Source organism: Alligator mississippiensis, chromosome 7, assembly GCF_030867095.1.
Source record: "Alligator mississippiensis isolate rAllMis1 chromosome 7, rAllMis1, whole genome shotgun sequence".
In the NCBI taxonomy this organism is placed as follows: Eukaryota; Metazoa; Chordata; order Crocodylia; family Alligatoridae; genus Alligator; species Alligator mississippiensis.
In genome coordinates this window covers 79,203,423-79,223,234 of record NC_081830.1, presented here as the reverse complement: position 1 = coordinate 79,223,234, position 19,812 = coordinate 79,203,423, and the positions used below count along the sequence as shown (strand labels likewise).

Sequence of the window (19,812 nt, the reverse complement as noted above, 5' to 3'; positions counted from 1 at the left end):
AGATGAGACTTGAAACTCCTGCAGGAAAAGAGAGCTGGATGTGAACTTGGGCATCTCTTTCATTGACATACTGTCTACCCCATTGCTGTCCAGGAATGCCTGCAGTGGGTACTCTCAGTGCCCTTTCACTTTTAGGTCCCAACAGATGTTCATTTTAAGATGTTATGGGATCTAATCTTTGATCCCAACAATTGCACATCCTGCCATCCCACACGTTCATAACAGGCCACACAATATTGGGATCAGGGATTAGATCCCAAACACACCTTGCTTGCTGGTGTAGGGGGAGCCCATGGTTTTCCTGCGCCAGCAAAATGAAACCAATCTTCATTTTTGTATTGGGGATGGGAACCAAACTGGTCCCTAGCTCCACCCAACAATCTGCTTGCTTCATGGGGAGCCTGGTATTGAGCTGCAGCAGCCTGGGACCAGGCTCCTTATGCACTGAGAGCTATAAACCCACATGTGCTGCCCAGCTGAGAGTCGTGCAGGATTTTGACAGGTCTTGGTATACAGGGAGACCAGCATTGGGCTGTGGCACTCTGATGCTGAGCTCATCATGTACTGAGAGCTATATAAACCCTGTGTGTGGCCCAGCTGGGTGGCACACATGGTTTTATAGCTCCCAGTGCATGGAATAACTTTGTGGCTCATTTGCTGCATTATCATGTCTTAAGTTGAGTTGCCTGTGTAGTTGGTTGCTGTTCAGGGTTCAGTGTTAACCATGTCTTTAAATGTAATGTGTCAGGGGCCTTATTGTCTTGACTCCATCACCCCGGAGAGAAGTGGGTAGCTTAAGTACATGGGAAGGAATGCTAGGTGCTGCCGAGCCACCTGCTAAACCTAACCATCTATATCTAAGGCAAGGGCAGCTGTGGATCCAGGGGAGTTGCAGTTGCACCCTCTTTCAGACCATGCTGCAGGAGCAACAGCTGGGGACACTTTTTAAGTCTCTGCCCCTTTCCCTTCTGTGTTCAGTGGCATGCCTCCTCCATTCCCCTCCCATTTCTACCTTCCCCCGTCTGCCACCGCTGCTGTTCCTGCTACCTGTGGCTGCCCTGGAGGTGGGTGAACTCCATAGCCACCCTGCCCCACTCTTACTAGGCTGGGCAGGGAACTGGGCTCAGCCTGGGACAGTGGCAGCAAGCTGGCTTCCTCACCCCCGGGTGTTCCATGCCATCCTGGGAGCAGGCCAAAGGACGGGGGAGCCTGCCTGCTGTTGCTGCTGCTGTTGTCCCTGGCTGAGTCCAGGTCCCTGAGCAGCCCAGTTGGAGCAGGCAAGGTTAGAGTGGCTCTGGAGCTCCCCCTGCCCACAGGGCAGATGGTGACAGCAGCAGCAGCAAGCAGGGGAATGAAAGGGGAGGGGGAGGTGCTCATGAATGATTATGGAAGGGAGAGGAAGGGGTACTGAGGGCTGGTGGGGATTCTTACTTGATTTGGGGACTTTAAAAAGTCCCTGGCTGCTGTTCCCATGGTGTTGTCTGCCTGTTCCAAGTGGTGGTAAGGAGCTGGGAGGGGGGGTGCAGTCAACCCTGCAGTGCCAGTCTGCTCCTATGCCGTCTCTCACCCTTTACAAAATCCTGTACAGGGGCAAGAGCTCAGGAAATGCATGACCTTTTCCTATGGGATGGTGATAGCAATGGTAGCTGCTGGTGTGAAAAATAATTTGAAGTGAGGACTTTAGAGACAAGTGGGCAAGTGTATATATGTAGAAAATAAGGGAAGAACCTGATTATTCCTAAATTTCACCCTGGAAAAATTGGTGACTTTTCTTGGAAAATAACTGAGACAAACATTATAGTCCTTTTGATCAGTTCACATTTTGAAGGCTGCTGTTGGAGCAAACAGGCATGCAGACTCAGTAGATTTTTTTTTTAATGAGTATGTGAAGCATTTGCAAGACCAGTCATGAAAGTTGCAATACATGTAGAAACAGCCTTTAAACTAAACACTTTTACACTCTAGTTTTGTTTAAAAAATAAACAAACCAAAGCAGCCCTGGCAGTCCTAAATGCAACTTCTTACTGAAGATCTGCATATGAAAGCTGAAAGCTTTAGCCTAGGTAGTTTTGAATCATGATTAGGCAAAAGAGTTGGAACAATTTTCAAAAGTGGGGGGAAAAAGGTATCCTGTCCCCCAAAGAGCCTGACCAATTAACCTTAAACTTCACATACATAAAATAGAGTCCGAACTTTACGTACACAATGAGAATACACATGAAAATGTTATGCAAAAAAGAGGTGCATGTCAACCCCTAGAACCGCTCCCAGCAAATGTATTTTGTCAAGGGCCTAGAGATGGGAGTCAGAATTTGAACATTAATACTTTACTGAAGAAATGCTTTTCCTTTTTCATCACATGTGTGAGATTTTCAGAAATGTTGATTTTTTTTTTTTTTTCAGAAATGCCCATTGAAGTTATTTAAAATTTTTGTACAGTGAGGAGCAGTTAGGCCATAGTTTCATAGTTTGTAGGGTCGGAAGGGCCTGAGCAGATCATCAGACCCCCTGCCATCGCAGGAAAGACTACTGGGGTCAGATGACCCCAGCAAGGTGTTCATCCAGCCTCCTCTTAAAGACCCCCAGGGTAGGAGCCAGCACCACTTCTCTTGGAAGATGGTTTCAGATCCTAGCTGCCCTGACTGTGAAGTAGTGCCTCCTGATGTCTAGTCTGAATCTACCCTCTGCCAGCTTCTGGCCATTATTTCTAGTCACTTCTGGTAGTGCTTGGGGGAACACGGACTCCCCCAATGCCTGCTGGTCCCCCCTGACCAGTTTGTAAATGGCTATTAGATCCCCTCTCAGCCTTCTTTTGTGGAGACTGAACAAACAGGTTCAGGTCCTGTAGCCTCTCCCTGTAGAGCCTGCCCTGGTGACCTCTGACCATGCAGGTGGCCCTCCTCTGGACCTGCTCCAAGTTGTCCACATCCCTCCTGAAGTGCGGTGCCCAGAACTAGATGCAGTACTCCAACTGCAGTCTGACCAGTGTTGCATAGAGGGGGAGGATCACCTCCTTGGACCTGCTTGAGATGCATCTGTGGATGCATGACAAGGTGCAGTTGGCCTTCCTGACTGCGTCCCCACACTGTCGGCCCATCTTCATTTTGGCATCAGTAACGACTCCTATATCTTTTTCTGCCTCTGCACTGATGAGAAGGGAGTTCCCCAGCCTGTAGGTCTGCTGCTGGTTCTTCCTCCCCAGGTGCAGCACCTTGCACTTGTCAGTGATGAAACCCATCCTGTTCTCATCCACCCACCCCTGTAACCTGTCCAGGTCCGATTGCAGCCTATTCCTCCCTTCTAGCGTGCCCACTTCCCCCCGCACAACTTCGTGTCATCTGCAAATTTGAACAGGGTGCTTTTTACCCCCTCGTCTAAGTCGCTGATGAAGATGTTGAACAGTGCAGGCCCAAGGACCGAGCCCTGTGGGATCCTACTGCCCACATCCATCCAGGTCTAATAGGACTCGTCCACCACCACTCTCTGGGTGCAGCCCTGCAGCCAGTTTGTGACCCATTTGACTGTGTAGGTGTTGATGCCACAGTCCCCTAGTTTTTTAAATGAAAACGGGGTGAGAAACCATGTAGAAGGCCGCCTTAAAGTCCAGAAAGACTATGTCCACTGCTACCCTTGCGTCTAAGGATTTTGTAACCTGGCCATAGAAGGCCACCAAGCCAGTGTCAGTAATTTGGAAAATCCAATCTTCTTTGTCCAGTGCAGATTAGGCAGTAGGTAATAAAGACATTTTTTTAATGCTTGGATGACTTTCTTAATGCCTTATTTTCTCTTTATCCTATAAATGTAATATTCAAGAACTACAAAGCACAGTAGGATTCAGGTACACAACCTCCTAAATTTGCCTATATGTACACACTTCTGGTTTCCATAGATCAGAGGAGTTTCTCAAACACAGACTGGAGTGAGCATCATTAGAGAGCTCTCAAAGTATTTAAAGGAATACCCTAGTCGTATATAGGACAACGTAAAGGATATAGTGTGGAAGTGCCGGCATAGGGGAAGATGAGCTGTTAACTTTGAGCATTGCCGTAGGATAGTCAAAACATGGCATTAATGTTTTATAGGCAAAGATCTCACATATAATAGAGTTTCAAATACTAGTGGAAGCTGTTTTGCCAACGAGTGATATTCAGTAGTCTTATCATACTTAAAAAACATAATACTCTATTTACCCAAATCGCACATGACTTTGAATTCAAGACAATCCCCCAATAATTAAATTCTTTATATGAAAAATATATAAATTTGTTACAATTTTCTGTGTAAAAAATCTAATTATCAGAGGGCTGTCCTAAATTTGTCCCTTCCACTGCTGCAGCAGGGAAAGCAGAAGTAGGGGGGTGGGTGGGTGGCTGGGGGGCAAGTGGCCCTCTTGCCTTCTGCCCCAACCACTGCCTGCCCCCCTGCTGCAGCCTGCTTTCCACCACCTGTCCTCCCACTAATGCCTGTTGCTTGCCTCTCCGCAGCCTTTGCCCCCTCTCCCCCTGCTGTTTACTGTCAGGAGCTGCTGTGGCTCCATTTCCTTCCAGGTATGGAGCACATGGCCCCTGCCAGGCTGTGTAGCAATGTCTGGGGCCAGAGCTGCCTCTGTTGCTTCTTTGTGGCTGGGCAGGGCCAAGAGCTTTCATGTGTGCCACGTCCTGGGAGGGAATGGAGCCTGAGCCTCACCTGACAGTAAGTAGTAGGGGGCAAGAGAAGGCAGGGCAGAGGCTATGGGAGGCAGGGGTCATAGTCAGAAGCACAGTAGCCACCTGCCTGCCTCCCCCCCCCCCCCCCCCCCCCCCCCCCATACTCAAATCCAGGATGAGGGTCTTGTTTCCTCATGTTGGAAGGAGGGGAAAAAAACCCTTGTCTTGGTTTTCAAGTAAATACAGTATTTCTGAAACTATGATTTGTGTAGCTTCTTAATCCTCATCTCTTTTTTTTTTTTTTTTTTTTTATCTGGCACAAGGCATATAAGAAAATCATTCAGTTAGCTGTAAGTTGGGACATTTTTTCCCAATGCTATAATTGACTTCATTATATTTAGATGTAAAAATTGGCCATTATTGCAGCTATCCTATCCTCTAATCCTGCCAACATTTATGCATGCTTTTAACTTGAAGAATGTGAATAGATTTAGTGGAATCAATGGGAGAACTCGCATGCTTAAAAGTAAGCACATACCAAAATCTTTGTAGAATTGGAGCCTTAAATGCAGGGTTTGAATTATGGGGGAGCTCAGAGGGGGAGTGGGGGGTGAAGAGCTGAGCTTCCCTGTGAGATTTGAAAATCATAACCTGGCGGGGGAGAGGTCTCATTTTATTAGGGCATCATGGTGGGCAGCCCAGTTTTTTTTTTGCAGACCACTCCAAGGGTCAAATTGTAATTCAAACCCTGCTTAAATGTTTTAGGAATCCATGGTTGTGATCAGAAATGTATACCTGCAGACTAGAAGTCCTGTGTGTTCCATTATCAAGGAAGTACAATTTCTGTAATATTGTGACAGTCACTGTTATCCCAGTGTATCATGCTATATGTTCAAAGCACAGTACAAACCTCAGATTTTTCCTATGTTAAAAACTGTTTTGTTATAAAATGATCTCCTAGTGTTGTGTTTGGTTATGCTGTTTGTTTGTCTCTGGATTATATAATCAAATGAAAACCCGCACATGTAGGCAAACAGTAAGATATAGGCTAACTAAAAATACATTTTTAAAGACCCACTGTATCTCATGGGAAAATTCTGAGAAGCTATTAAGAGAGTTTTTTTTCTGCTTACATGTATAGCTTTTCTGTAAGCTCCCTCTTCTAGATTTTCTTGGGAGGTGTGGTTGGATATTTATAGGGAAAAACTGGAAGTATGAGTGGGCTTTTTAATTTATTTTTATAAATAAATGGAGTCCTTATTTGAATTTCTGTTTCTGTGCTAGTGACCTTGCAATTGGCTGACTGCTTTTAGAAACAGAGGATTAGAGCATCCTGAAAGGAGTAAGTTGCAGCAAGCAGATCAAATATCCCCTTGATAAAGTTCTTGTTTTCATACAAATAGAGGAAGAAGTGGACCAGAAATTATGCCGGTCCTGCAGAAAAGACTAAAAATAATGTCCTGCTCTTGCACTGACTGAGCTCGCTGTACACCTCGGTGCCCACAGGTATATCGATGCAGGAGAGAAGCCTCTATTTTTGTTGAATTCGAATTTATGCTGGTTTCCTTTTTCTTAGTCTTGTCCTGCATCTATCTGGGGTTATTGTTTGTCATGGTTATGATTTTCATGAAAGAAAAAGTAACTTCAGATGTTACTGTGCTTTGAAGAAAAGTCATGTTTTCTTCTTAAAAAATAAAAATTAAATGTTTCCCATTACAGAGACTAATTATTTAGCTAGGCATCACTAATTGTTTTGGGAGCAGAATTTACATTTTTGCTTGAACACCAGTGCTTATGGAAACAGAAATACTTGTATTACTAGCTATTGTTTTTAACCAGACGCTAACATGGCAAATATCTCATTTTTAATTAACAGTTGGTTTTCCAATTTTAAGGAAGCACGTACGTTTCAAGCACTTTGATGCTATACTTTTTATAGTCAGACTTCTATTAGAAGTAAATGTGTGCATGAGTTATAGTCCCTGGAAGAAGAGAAGAATTTGTGGGGTTGCTGGCACATCTTGACAGCAGTACAAACAACACTGTAATTGCGAAGACGAAAATGGTCCAGTTTAGATTTTAACAGTACTTCTTAATTATATTGTGGAAGCAACATCTTTTCTGCAACAAAATGTATCAAAAGATTGCTTCTGCTAGCTGAAGGGAGATGATGTTAGAGGAACGCACAGGGGAAACTCCATGGTTGTTCATCACTGCAGCGAGGTGCTGCTTCTCTAATAAGGGTGAAAGACTTCATGCTGATCAAGCACCGCGCCCTACCGGCAGGTTAATCCTGCATGGCATAATTTAATATGGAATCCCGCTACAAATGTATATTGCTTGCCACAACAAGGAGGAGGAAAGCGTCAGCAGCTAAATTTTTAAAAAGACCGTCTGTGTGTGTTCTGCACAAAACTAAAAGCAGCGTATTTCCCTTTGCCGTTTACCACACCGAGCGCATTAATAGTTCTGTAATGACAAAGCTGCTTCATAATTAATTTTGAAGCTTGTAAGTAATACATGTTTCCTTCTTTGTTTACTTTTTAAAATGTCTGGGTACATTAAACACTAGAGTCAAAATATTTTATGACTCTCAGTCCACAAATCCTTACAGTGGGCGCTTTCCTAACATCCATTGCAGTTAAAGCTGCTGACCAGTTTGTCACAGCCTTGCTTTTTAAGTTGTGAAGATTTATCTTTTTCCCCCTAAATTTTCTGGGTTGAGCCCGAAGTTTGAAGTCAAAGAATGTGAATGTTTTCCCCATGTTTAACTCTTCCCTGACCAGACGTTTTCTGCTTGCCAGTTTTTTCCTTTAAAAAAAATACACCAAAAAAATCCCCACCAAAAAGCACCTCTTTAAAATGCATAAAATGCAAGGTATAATTGTCAGATTAAATACATTGAGTGAAATTCTGAAATTCCAGGGGCGTTAACTCTGTCTCGCTGCATATGTCATCTAAACATTAACTTTTGGCCTTGATGCTGTGAATTCGTATACATTCATGTATTCATATAGTTAACTTCAGACACAGAAGTCAGTGGAACAACTAGTTAGTCTGAATTTATATGTGTATGTAGGTCTTTGGAGGATTCAGACTTTTGGTGTTAATGAGCACTAGAAAATATATGGCTTTACAATCAGGGAGAATTCAAGTTTTTCCAGGATAAATACCCTGCATTTTCTCACAGTCAGCCCCGCCACTTCCCCGCTTCCATATTACCCCCCCCTCCCCAATAAATAAAATTGGGTTGCATATATTAACCAGGAAGGGGAAGATTTTTTGAGTAAGCCTGGTGACACCATACATGCCTTGCAGTTGCCAAGATGACAGACTCCTGTGTTAACCCTCTCACAGCCATAGCTATTAACTGAACACTTTAGTTTGTGCCTGAAGCAGCTGATGAGCCCCTGCTAATATTTTGAAGGGCCTTCTGATGTGGAAACAAAACTTTATTTACAGGAACTTACCATATTTATTCAAATCCAAGATAACTTTGAATTTAAGATGACCCCCTCCCCTCCTGTTGTTGGATGTTCTACATGGAAAAATATACCATGTTTACACATTTTACCATGTAGAGAATCTAATTATTGCGGAGTCATCTTAAAATTTGTGCCGCCCCCCCCCCCCCCCAAATTGCTTCAGCAGGGAAAGCAGCAGCAGGGGGATAGGTGTGGGGGAGCAAGTGGCCTGAGCCCCCTGCCACCTGCCTTCCTCCACACTTGCCCCCTTGCTGCCTGCATCCCCCTTTGGCACTTGCCCCCCACCCCCGCTGCCTACCCTGCCCCCCTCAAGTGCTTGTGCCTCTCTTTCCCCCCCCGCTGCTTCCCCCTCTATGCTTTTGCTCCCATCTTCCCCCCGACAGCCTGCCTTCACCACCACTGCTTATCTTCCACTGGGGCTCCAGGCCCCCAGCTGGCCAGGCTGCAGTGGTTGCAGCAGAGGCAGGGGCAGTCCTAGATTGGAGCTGGAGCTGGGACTGCCACCACTGTCAATGCTGCTGCTGGGGCAAGCAGGGACTACATCCCCAACTGAGGGTAAGCAGCAGTGGCAGCTGTGGGAGGGCAGAGGTGACTAGGGACAGTTGTCTCCTGCCCCAAGGCTGGGTGGGAGCTAGAGCTGGAGCTGTGACAGCTACCTGCTTCCCATCTTGTACTCAGATCCTGATCATCCTCAATTGTGAGGGATTACTGACAATGACTCGGATCTAAGATAAGGGGCCCTTTTCCCTACACTGAAGCAGTGGCGGGGGGGGGGACCTCTTCTTGGACTGAAATAAATATGGTATATAAAGAACAACTTGCAGCAAAGAATGAATAGCCTTGCTACTACTGCCTTTGCAAAGGTTTGGGGCCTGAACTTGTGTGATGAAGAGTAAGTCCCCCTGGGAACAAGTGTGTCCATGAAGTTTGGCACCATCTTTACCCTTATTCAAGTATGCATTTTTGTGTTGTATTATTCAAGTAGCTTGTTGTTCCTAGATTTATTGCTCATTTGCTTTCTTCTTTTAACACTGCCTCATCCCCTCCCTCTCTTGCACCCTCTCTCCTTCCTTGTCTTTTGTGGTCTGATTTCTCTCGTCCTTATACTCTGCTTTCTGCTTGACCTTTCACAGCATCTGATGAAATGAACTTGGGTTCATGAAAGCTTGTGTTCTCTCTCTATATATAACATTTTGTTAGTGTATAAAGGTGCATATCTACCTTGCCTTGTGCAGGGCTGACAGATATGTATGCATGTTTGCTACTGCGTTGGTTTTACCTACTTTGTAAACGTATGAAAATGTGTTATAATACAAGTAATTTGGACACCAGAATGAAAAACAACAAAGTTTTTTCTTACAAGGATCTGGTAAATAGACCAAGTTGTTTTTCTGTCCTCAAGACTGGACTTAATATGCAAAGCTCTTCCCCCTTTTTGGAAGGTAGTAACTTCAAAGGGAAAAAATGGGTAGGACCCTCTGTGTGGCAACAGTTGTGTGTGGCTCTGTATAACATGCCAAAGTAGAGACTGCAGCTGATCAAAGAATTTAACCTCTAGATTGCAGAAACAACAGACAACTGGAAAGATGTAGGCTCAGCTACTTTAATTCTGTGTTTTAAAACAATCGATTTACAGATAGGAATCTACCCAACTTGAGGAGGAGACCAGCTGATTTCATGGGGAGATTTTGGAGCTGGCTGCCTTTTTGTGGACTGATTAAAGTGCCCGCCTACCCCCATACACACCTCTAGCTGAGGGGCCTGGTGGCCCTGCTCCTCACTGCTGATTGGTTGTGAGGGCTTTCTGTCATGCAGCCCTGTCCCTTGCTGCCAATTGGAAGAGAGGGGTGGGGCCACAGGTAGCCCTCTCAGCCAATCAGTGGCATGGGCCAGGAGTGGCAGCCATCCTGGGCTTCCCCTTGCATTGGCAGCGCCTTTTTCCCCAGGAAATCAAAAATTGATTCCCGCCCCCAGGGCAATGCTGGGTTTCACGCTTTCCATGAAATCCACAAAATTGCAATTTTAGTAGGTCACTACTTATGGATCTTATGTACATAAGTCATAAAGCAGATGACAGTTAGTCATTTTTAACAAGTATTTGAATGGTTAAGAATAGATTCTGATGGGATGAACTGATAAAGGTTTTTTGGCCTACACCAATGGCCGATTAATAACCAGCCATATCGGCTGATATTGATACGATTGCCAGCGTGCAATCCAGCAGCTTGGAGAGCAGTATCCAGCCGGTTAGTGTGTAGGGGAGAAGGGGCAAGTGGGGAGGCTGATTGAGGCCCCCACAGTGAGGGAGGGAGTGGGGCGGGGAACGGAGCTGCAGGGAGCTTGTGTGGGAGGATAGGGAGGGAAGGCAGCTCCCTGCTGCTGTGCGCACCCCCAGGGGAGGCATGGGGCACATGTGCCCCACCTGGATTTGTGCATGGGGTGAGGGTAGGCTGCTTGCTGCAAGCTCAGGGCCAGGGGCTGCACTGGCTGCTTTCTGGTGTGGTCTGAGCTGGGGCTACACTCAGGGCGGGCGGCAGAGCTGGGTGAGGAGGCTGTGGTGATTTTTGGGGTGGCTATAGCCCACCCCGTAGCCACTCTTCTTAGCACCACTGCCGCCTGCCCCACTCCAAGTGCATCCCTGGCCTAGCCCCTCCTCTGGGAAGAGGCCGGCACAGCCCCTGGCCCCAAGCCTGCAGCAGGCAGCCTGCCCTCACCCTGCCCACAAATCTGGTGGCACATGCCCCTCATGCCTCCCCTGGCTGTGCGTGCAGTGTCGGGGAAGCATCCTCCTTCCCCATCTCTGGCACCCCTGGACGAGCTGCCCACAGCTCCATCCCACTACAGCTTGGCTCTGCAGCACCTGCCCCAGTCCCACTGCCTTCCTCACCGTGGGGGCCTCGATTTGCCCCCCTTCCCTTCCCATGCCCCTTTCTCCCCACAGACTTAGTGGCTGGATGCTGCTGTACAAGCTGCCGGGCTGCACTTCTGGCCACATGCATGCTGCGGCTGCACGCAGCATTTATCGGTGACGTTATTGGCTACACCAGCCAAAAAAAGCCAATTGCCGATAATGTCAATTTTCTTTTTATTGGCGCTGATCTGGTATGGACCAATATATCAGAACACCTCTAGATTCTGATTTAATTACACAAATGTAAATTAGGAGTAGCACTATTGAAGCCACCGACTTAGCCTTCAAGATGTGAATATAAATGACAGAAGGACATGGCCAGTCACATGCACCTACCTAGAAGGTAACTTTGTTCTTCCGCCATTCTTTACAAACGTGTTGAACTGGAGTATCTTTAGTGTTGTACTGAGAGAGGCTAATTGAATGATGAGTTTCTACTGTTCTGCATATACTGTGCTTTATGTATGCTGTATGGGGATTCAGAGAGAGAAAAGGAATTCTTTTCAAACTGGCTTCTGTTCAGGATGTGTTGGTGCACTGCTTTGCTTTCAGGCCTCCCTGTTTTCTCCTATCTTGGCATCATCAGAGTGAACAATGTGTTAGTCATTTGAAACATAGTTTTATTATGAATGTAAAATACTCCCAGGTTTGGGAAAAATTTTGGAAGTGAGCGTAGCTTGTGTAAACATAGCAGCCTGTTTTCTTTTCTTTGTGTAGATAGTAGGTGCATCACCTGCCCTTTTGGTAACCTTTCTGTGCTGGGCTTTGGCCTGTAGTTAAAATTTATAGCTTGGATTTAACGAGTTTATAATGTTAATTTTCTTCACATTCAGCCGGCACAGCTAAGCACTGATACTGTACAGTTCATTTATGCAGAATGGTACATAGGAAGCCATAATGCAATGTATATGATGATATCTAGCAGAAAATTAGGATCACCTTGGCTTGGGGTTTGGATCGTTTAAATTCAGTCATGAGCTACTGAGCACTGTTTCAGAGAAGAATTGGTGACATTTTGAGAAGTCCAGTGTCTCTTGAAAGTAATCATAAATACGTGTTATGTCATTAGAACATTGCAAATGTAGGCATACCAGTGATGTCTAGCGTGCTGGCTCTTTTAAAATCCAAAAATGTAAGTGGTCTGTCTCTGAACTTCCATAGTTTCATAGTAGTTAGGGGTCAGAAGGGACCTAAATAGATCATCTAGTCTGACCCTTCCGCCACTGGCCGGAGCACATGCTGGGATCACATGACCCCAGACAGGTGTTCATCCAACCTCTTTTTGAATTTACCCAAGGTAGAAGCGAGGACCACTTCCCTAGGAAGCTGGTTCCAGATCCTAGCCTCCCTAACAGTGAAATATTGCCTCCTGATCTCTAACCTGATCCTATTCTCCAGCAGCTTCTGGCCATTGTTCCTCGTCACCCCAGGTGGTGCTGGGGGAAATAGGACCCTTCCTATTTGCTGCTGATCTCCTCTAACGAGTTTGTAGGCAGCCACCAAATCCCCCCTCAGTCTCCATTTGCTGAGGCTGAACAGGTTCAGGTCCCTCAGCCTCTCCTCAGGGCCTGCCCTGTTGCCTTCCAACCAAGTGGGTGGCCCTCCTCTGAACCCTCTCAAGGCAGGCCACATCCTTCTTAAAGTGTGGTGCCCAGAACTGGATGCAGTACTCCAATTGAGGCCAGACCAATGTCGCGTAGAGGGGGAGTATCATCTCTCTGGACCGGCTTGAGATGCATCTTTGGATGCACGACAAGGTGCGGTTGGCTTTGCTGGCTGCGGTCTGGCATTGGCGGCTCATATTCATCTTGGAGTCAGTAATGACTCCAAGATCCCTTTCTGCCTCTGCTCTGATGGGGGGAACTCCCCAGCTTGTATGTATGCTGTGGATTCCTTCTCCCCAGGTGCAGCACCCTGCACTTATCCACATTGAATCCCATCCTATTACCATCCGCCCGCTTCTGTAGTCTGTCTAAATGTAATTGCAGCCTCTCTCTCCCTTTGAGCATGCCTACCTCTCCCCACATCTTGATGTCATGGGCAGACTTGGACAACGTGTTTTCCACCCCCTTGTCCAAGTCGCTGATGAAGATGTTGAACAGTGTAGGCCCCAGGACTGAGCCCTGGGGGACCCACTATTCACATCCCGCCAGGTTGAGTACGACCTGTCCACCACCACTCTCTGGGTGCGCCCCATCAGCCAATTTCTGACCCATCCAACTATGTAGGCATCAGTGCCACAGCCGCTTAATTTATTAATGAGAATGGGGTGAGAGACAGTGTCAAAGGCCTTCTTAAAGTCCAGAAAGACTACATCCACGGCGACACCGTCGCCCAGGGATTTAATTACCTGGTCATAAAAGGCCATCAGGTTGGTCTGACAGGACCTGCCTTTGATGAACCCATGTTGGTTTCCCCTGGTCATGATCTCTCCTGCTGGCCCCTCACAGATGTGATCCTTGATAATTTTTCAAGGATTTTCCCCAAGACGGATGTGAGGCTTATAGGTCTATAGTTTCCTGGGTCCTCCTTTCTCCCTTTCTTATAAATGCGGACCACATTAGCTAGTTTCTAATTTCCGGGCACCTGGCCCATGGACCACGATCACTCGTACAGCTGGGCCAAGGGCACAGCAATGACCCTCGCCAGCTCTCTCAACACCCATGGGTGGAGGGCACCAGGGCCCGCAGATTTAAAAACATCCAGTCCTTCCAGAAGATCCCTAAGTACTTCTGTGCAGACCAAGGCCTGGCAGTACTATCCTCAAGATTGCCCCTACCTGTGGTGGGAGAGCTGTCCTGGTCCCTGTCCAAGAAAACCAAGGCAAAGAACTTGTTAAAAATGTCGGCTTTCTCGTCTGGTGTAGCCACAAGATTGCCATTTGAATCTAACAGGGGCCCTACATTACCCGGTGCCCGCTTCTTACTCCCAGTGTATTTGAAGAAGGACTTTTTGATGTTCTTAATCCTGGTTGCTAGCCTGAGCTCCACCCCTGCCTTGGCCTTCCTAATGGCCCTCCTACACTCAAAGCCAAGGAGGAGTATTCCTCCTTGGTGATGGCCCCTCTCTTCCACTGGGTGTACGCCTCCCTTTTGGCTCTCAGTCATTCTCGGATGCCTTTGCTGAGCCATGGGGGGTTTCAGAGCACTCTTACCCCCCTTCTTTCTCTTGGGGACTGTCACACTCTGAGCCTGGAGGATCGTCCCTTTAAGGTACCACCATCCCTCGTAGATTCCCATATCTTCTACCTTCTGGGCCCTCAGTGCTTCCCCCACTAATCTCCTAAATTCATTGAAGTTGGCCCTTCTGAAGTCAGGGGCTTTAGTCTTGGTATAAGCCCTCAACACCCTGCGCTGGATGGTGAATTCCAGCAGGTGATGATCACTGTCACCCAGGTGGTCAAGTACCTGCAGTCCCCTCACCAGGTCATCCCCAGTGGCCAAGACCAGGTCCAGCAAGGCATCTCCCGTAGTGGGGCTGTGCACCTCCTGGATAAGGTGGAGGTCCTGTATTTCAGCTAGGAACCTACGCAAGCGGTCAGACCTGGCTGACTTAAAACCATGACATTGTGTTTTCTGCTATACTTTTCTTGGTCTTCAGTTCCATTGCCTCTGAGTCCTACATAAAGGCCCAGCCCTGCGTTTGAAGAGGCCTCGTTGAAAGATCAGGGACAAAGTGCTTATCTCTGAAAATTCAGTACTTGGCTTTCAAGATGTGTAAGGCATTCATTTCCAACCCCAGTGGTTCATGTAATATTAGCTACTGAGATCATGTCTGCATTGAAGTGAATTGTGTGAATTACATTACTTATCTATTTAAAAATGACATAAAAATTGCAGACATCTTCGCACTCTGAGTGCAAGAACAATTCCATATGCAAAAACAAATGATGTAAAAATACATATAAATAGATTTGGGACTTTTAGCACTGTTGTGGTGGAATACATATCTTTTCCCTTAGTTTCCTTCCATAGATTAAAAGATGCAATCAATATACTTGCAGCTTTAACCAGGAGGAATTCCACAAAAAGGGAGTGATTGCTACTAGCTTTTTACAGCTCCCATTAGGAGGTTTAGGAATGAGTTAAACAGGACAAACCTGTTCCTTGGTAAGGATTACAGTCCTTGGGTCTCTTGGAGAATCTAACCTGGGATAATGGTCATGGACCATTAGTATAAATATGGTATATTTTGTCACTCAGGATTAAAAGCAACATTGTTAAATTCTCATTCAAATACTAGTATTGGACCAGGTATGTTATAAACAAGCTTTTGTAGAGGTCAGTGTGTTCATTTTTAGAAAAGGGAAATTTGGGATTATTGAATGTCCACTTATTTACATATGCTTTTCATGGTTTGAGTCCTTGATACAGAGAGATAGAGAAAACACCTTTAGGGGATTGCAGTGTTATCTATAACATTTCTCTCTCAGGTTTCTTTTTTTAATTGTATGGGTATGGAGTTTAGTGTCTAGAAAATAATTAGTTTACACTTTTTAGCCATGCATTTCTTGGTTGTACCTATCTAACTCCTTTGGATGTTGGCCAGAACCATCAAAAAGCAACGCCGTCACACAGATTCTGTTTATATTGCGGGTTTGGGGTTTTTTGGTTTTCTTTTTTCTTTTCTATTTCACAATTTTGTTCTACTTCTTTCTGATCTTCTGGTTACTCTGCCCTCTCAAGCATAAGCCTGCTCCTCCATTTTTCTTCAGCTATTGTCCCATCCTTCCATTCGAACCTATATTAATCCACTCTCTAATGAGTTTCTTTGTGGCAGGGACCCATATACCATGTGCAGACATACCCAGTAAACCTTCTGTTAAACACACACACACACACACATGATTTGGGTCATTGCATTTGTTTCTAACGAAATCATGGAGGCTTTGTGGAGTTTTGAAGTCCCAGGGGGGACTCTTATAAAGTCTTTTGTAAAATTGCACGCGTGGTTGAAGGAATTTCAGGAATACATAGGTCGTGTACATCAGATGAATTTAAGAAATCTTTGTCTGGTAAAATCTTTTGGATAGACTAGAGAAGCTAGCCATACACAATGAAGTCCATCTAGCCTAGGTAAGATTAAAAGAAATCCTGGTTTGCAAACACAAAGCTAAACAAATTCTTGCTTGGTGGGGAGCCAGCTTTAGCCTTGAAAGCTTTATACAGGGGGAGAAAAATCCTATGGAAACTCCTGGATAAAAAAATGTTGTTAAATTGGAAAGGAAGGGAAGAGAAGACAGAATCAGAAACATATACAGAAATAAAACCTTAAAAGAATACCTGGATTAGCATAGTACTTGGTCAGGTTGAATTCATTGTGTTAGTAGTACTGTAAACTTGTTGTATCAGTTGTTAATCATGTGTAATCATTCATATTATCCCGAAATTCTGTCCGTTCACCCTGAATAGTAAGCCACGCGTGGCAAAAAAACCTTCCATTCATGCTAAAAGTCCATCTTGAACTTGGTGCCAGTGCCTCCATCCCCCTCCTGCCCCCCCCCCAAAAAAAACAACCCCCAAACCAACAAAAAAAACCCAAACCAAAACAGAACAAAACCGGTGAGACAAGAATAGATTTGAAACTTTACTTGGGGTGTCTGTTTAATAAAAACAACCAACCTACCCCCTTAAACAAGTTATAGCCGTTTGTGACATTTTGTTTTGCTATCAGTTGGAAACTGTGATTGTTGCTTTAATAGTTTCAATAACAAGCCTAGTAGGAAAAAAATAGCTGCATCTTATACCTTTTCCATATTTTTTTTAAAGCTAGTATTGACAGAAAGTATCATAATATGGTTTGTGTTACAGGTGGTGTAATACCAAGGGCTGTACTGCTGCCACATCTCAATTTTGTGGGGTTTCAGAGAGTAGTTCTGGTAAGGACACTCAATGATTTATATATATTTATATTTTTATTTTATTTTATTTTTTTAAATAGAGGAGACCTAATATTTTGGTATATATTAGCATCAGACATTATATGCATTCATTTTATTGGTTAGGCATCAATCTTAGCAGGCCGCTGAGTTTTTATGCTGTGTATTATTTTATTTGAAAGTCTTTAACAGCTCCTTTTGGAGCTGTTATTTTCTAATGCATAAATCCATATTCGGCTCCTTGAGAGCTGTTATGATATAACGCATTAAACCACAATATGGAAATGTTCTATTAAATAGACCTTTGACAAAACAACTCAGAATAACTGTATTGTCTTCTGGAAGTACGGAGCCATTGTCATCTTCAAATGGGTCAGCTTTCTTTTAAAAGTTACATGCAAAAGTTGCTTCACTTCAGTTGTATCATGTAAATGCTAAAGCCTTGTCTGGTTAAAAAAAAAATTACAATGTGCAATATAGCGGGTGTATATACTCACACATATTGTGCTTTTACCAGGTCCCTTTTTTTCTTAGGTTTAATGTTTAATAATGTTTCTGCAGCAATGTTTTGATTTTATTTTTTTTTTAAATATATACATTCACCTCTTGTATTTTCCTTTAACATGCTTCTCTTTTCTTTAGTCTTCTCTCTGTTTCATGACCAGAACTATAAGGATTAGGATTACTTACTTTTATTTAAAAAAAAAAAAAAAAAAAAAAGTGAAAACTTGTTCTGAACGTTATACCACCAGCAACACTCATGTATTGTGTTAGAGCACAATCATGTGCTTGTTCTTTCAGCAGTAGGCAACTGATACTGTACTTGTATCTGGAATTTTTAATATATGCTGTAATTTAACAAATGTCTGGTGGGTGTAGCAGATGTCTTTTCCCCACAATTCATTACAGTTTATAGTAAGTCTTGATCGTGCAAAACTGTACATATATAGAGAGAGGACGCTCAGAGTCGAGGGTGTTTATTTTAACTATGTATCTCAAGCAGATAGAGCCACCGAATAGAGTAATGAATCTTAGACTCATAAGAATATAAGAACTGCTACTTTTTGGGTCAGGCCGCCTAGCCCAGTTACTGTGTCTCGCACAGTGGATGTTGAGAGGGAGACTGAACAGGATATGTTCCAGATTTTCACGCCTTGCTCCTTTCCCATTACTGTTTCCATTTTATGGTCTCCATCCCATAAGGTTCTCTGGTTGTTGTGGCCCCGATTTAGCCAAGCACTTCAGTTAGAGGGAACAGTGATGCGTTTAAACTTTCAGGACCGATCCCTTCCTTTCTTTCCAGAACAGTATACGTTATTTAAGATTTTTAAAAAGGCCGCATTTGCTCATCATGAAAAAAACAAAAGATTCTGACATCCTTTGGCTTGGAGATGGTGCTTGATGGCCCCAAGGAGTGCAGAGGCCCGTAGATTAAAGAGAAAGATGCCCCTTTGTAGATGTGTATAGGGAAGTGTGAAGATAGAAGCAGTTGACCCTGTGAGCCTGGCATGGGATTAGCCTTTCAAAAATTTAGGCGTGGAAGTGGCAGCAGTGCTCGTTTTTCAGCTCACCAAATAAAACATGCGTGCGCGCGCAGTACGTGTAGAGAAATGCATCCTTTGCATTTGTATAAAGACAAGTAGAATAATGAATCCATGATTATTGTCAGTCAGCTAGGGAAGTCTGAAAAATCTAAACCTATCCGGTATAAGCTTAACTGCAAGTAAAGAAACCAAGATGTCAGGATCTCACTGGAATCCTAACAGTCCTGTCTCGAGGACATTGAATGAATGAATAAATAAATAGTCTAAGTATTGATTTAGCGCACAATGAAATCTAGAGAAGTCAGCCAGCATTTTCTTGTGTTAACTTATTTCCCCAACGCATATTTTTTTAAAAAGGTGTTGTTGTTAGAAGTGTGGGGTTTGCAGTTTTCTTTTTGGGAACTGTGATTCAGATGTTTGAGGTACGCTTACCTTATGCAGTAGTGGACATGGGCAATATTTGAAAAGCCCCCTCCTGTCATTTGGCAGCCGTGGATAAGAAGAAGCTTTTACAACTAAACTAACAGAGATAGTTACTGCAATTACAAAGTTCCCCAAAAGATACAGTGAGAATCATTTGTGGGGCAATTTGGAGGCATCTTCACCACAGCTGCCTATAAAATAGCTAGTGTGCGCTCCAGCATATTTCCATCACTGCGGCTGTTTAGCTTTACTAAGCACAAATATTTTCTCTTCACAGTAAATTTTCAAAAGGGGAAACTGTATTAATGTTTCTAATTGCATCCTAGCACCGTGCACCCTTTTCTATAAACATGTAATTTGGTTATTTTACGGTTAGTTTGGGGAAACTGTTTAATTCAAAAGAATGTATTTTTTTTTTCTTCTTTGTAAATAATTCTTATCATGCTGATGAATGATCATCAGGTTCTGAATAATGATGTTCTTCAACTGGGATTAACTAAGCAATTTGCCAAGAACGAGAGCAGACATCAATGTCCTGAACTGGAAGGAAGTAGAAACAGCGCCCTGCTTTTCAGCATCTTGTCCTCCATGATTTTTAAAAAAATATATTTTTTAAGCTGATTACTACTAATAGAACCTTTTACACACCCCCTTCCCTTTTTGCACATGCAGTTAGTGCAGAGCTGCTGATTTTTTTTTAAATTTAAAAAAAGCTTCGGTCTCTGTATGCACATGCGCAGGAAAAAATGTGGTGGTATGCTTGATGTGAACGTATCAAAAATGCCACATTGCTCACAAGTCCCCAAGAAACCCTAACATCACACAAATGACATTGTGATGATTTCTGGATATCCTTCATGGATTCATAGACATTAGGGCTGGAAGGGACCTCAGAAGATCATTGAGTCCAGCCCCCTGCCCCAGG

The 19,812-nt window shown here is 44.3% G+C and overlaps 1 protein-coding gene across 9 annotated transcripts in view; it reads left to right on the top strand.

The window, feature by feature from the left end:
• The window catches only part of TBL1XR1 (TBL1X/Y related 1), a 181,158-nt gene that overhangs the window by 101,551 nt on the left and 59,795 nt on the right, over window positions 1–19,812 (top strand). For 6 of the 9 annotated variants that reach the window (XM_059731164.1, XM_006274788.4, XM_059731160.1 and 3 more), the window contains one exon: window positions 16,853–16,920. The exons of the other annotated variants lie outside the window; for them this stretch is intronic. The gene's annotated coding sequence lies outside the window, so the exon portion shown is untranslated. The remainder of the gene's footprint in view (window positions 1–16,852; window positions 16,921–19,812) is intronic. 9 annotated transcript variants of the gene reach the window in all.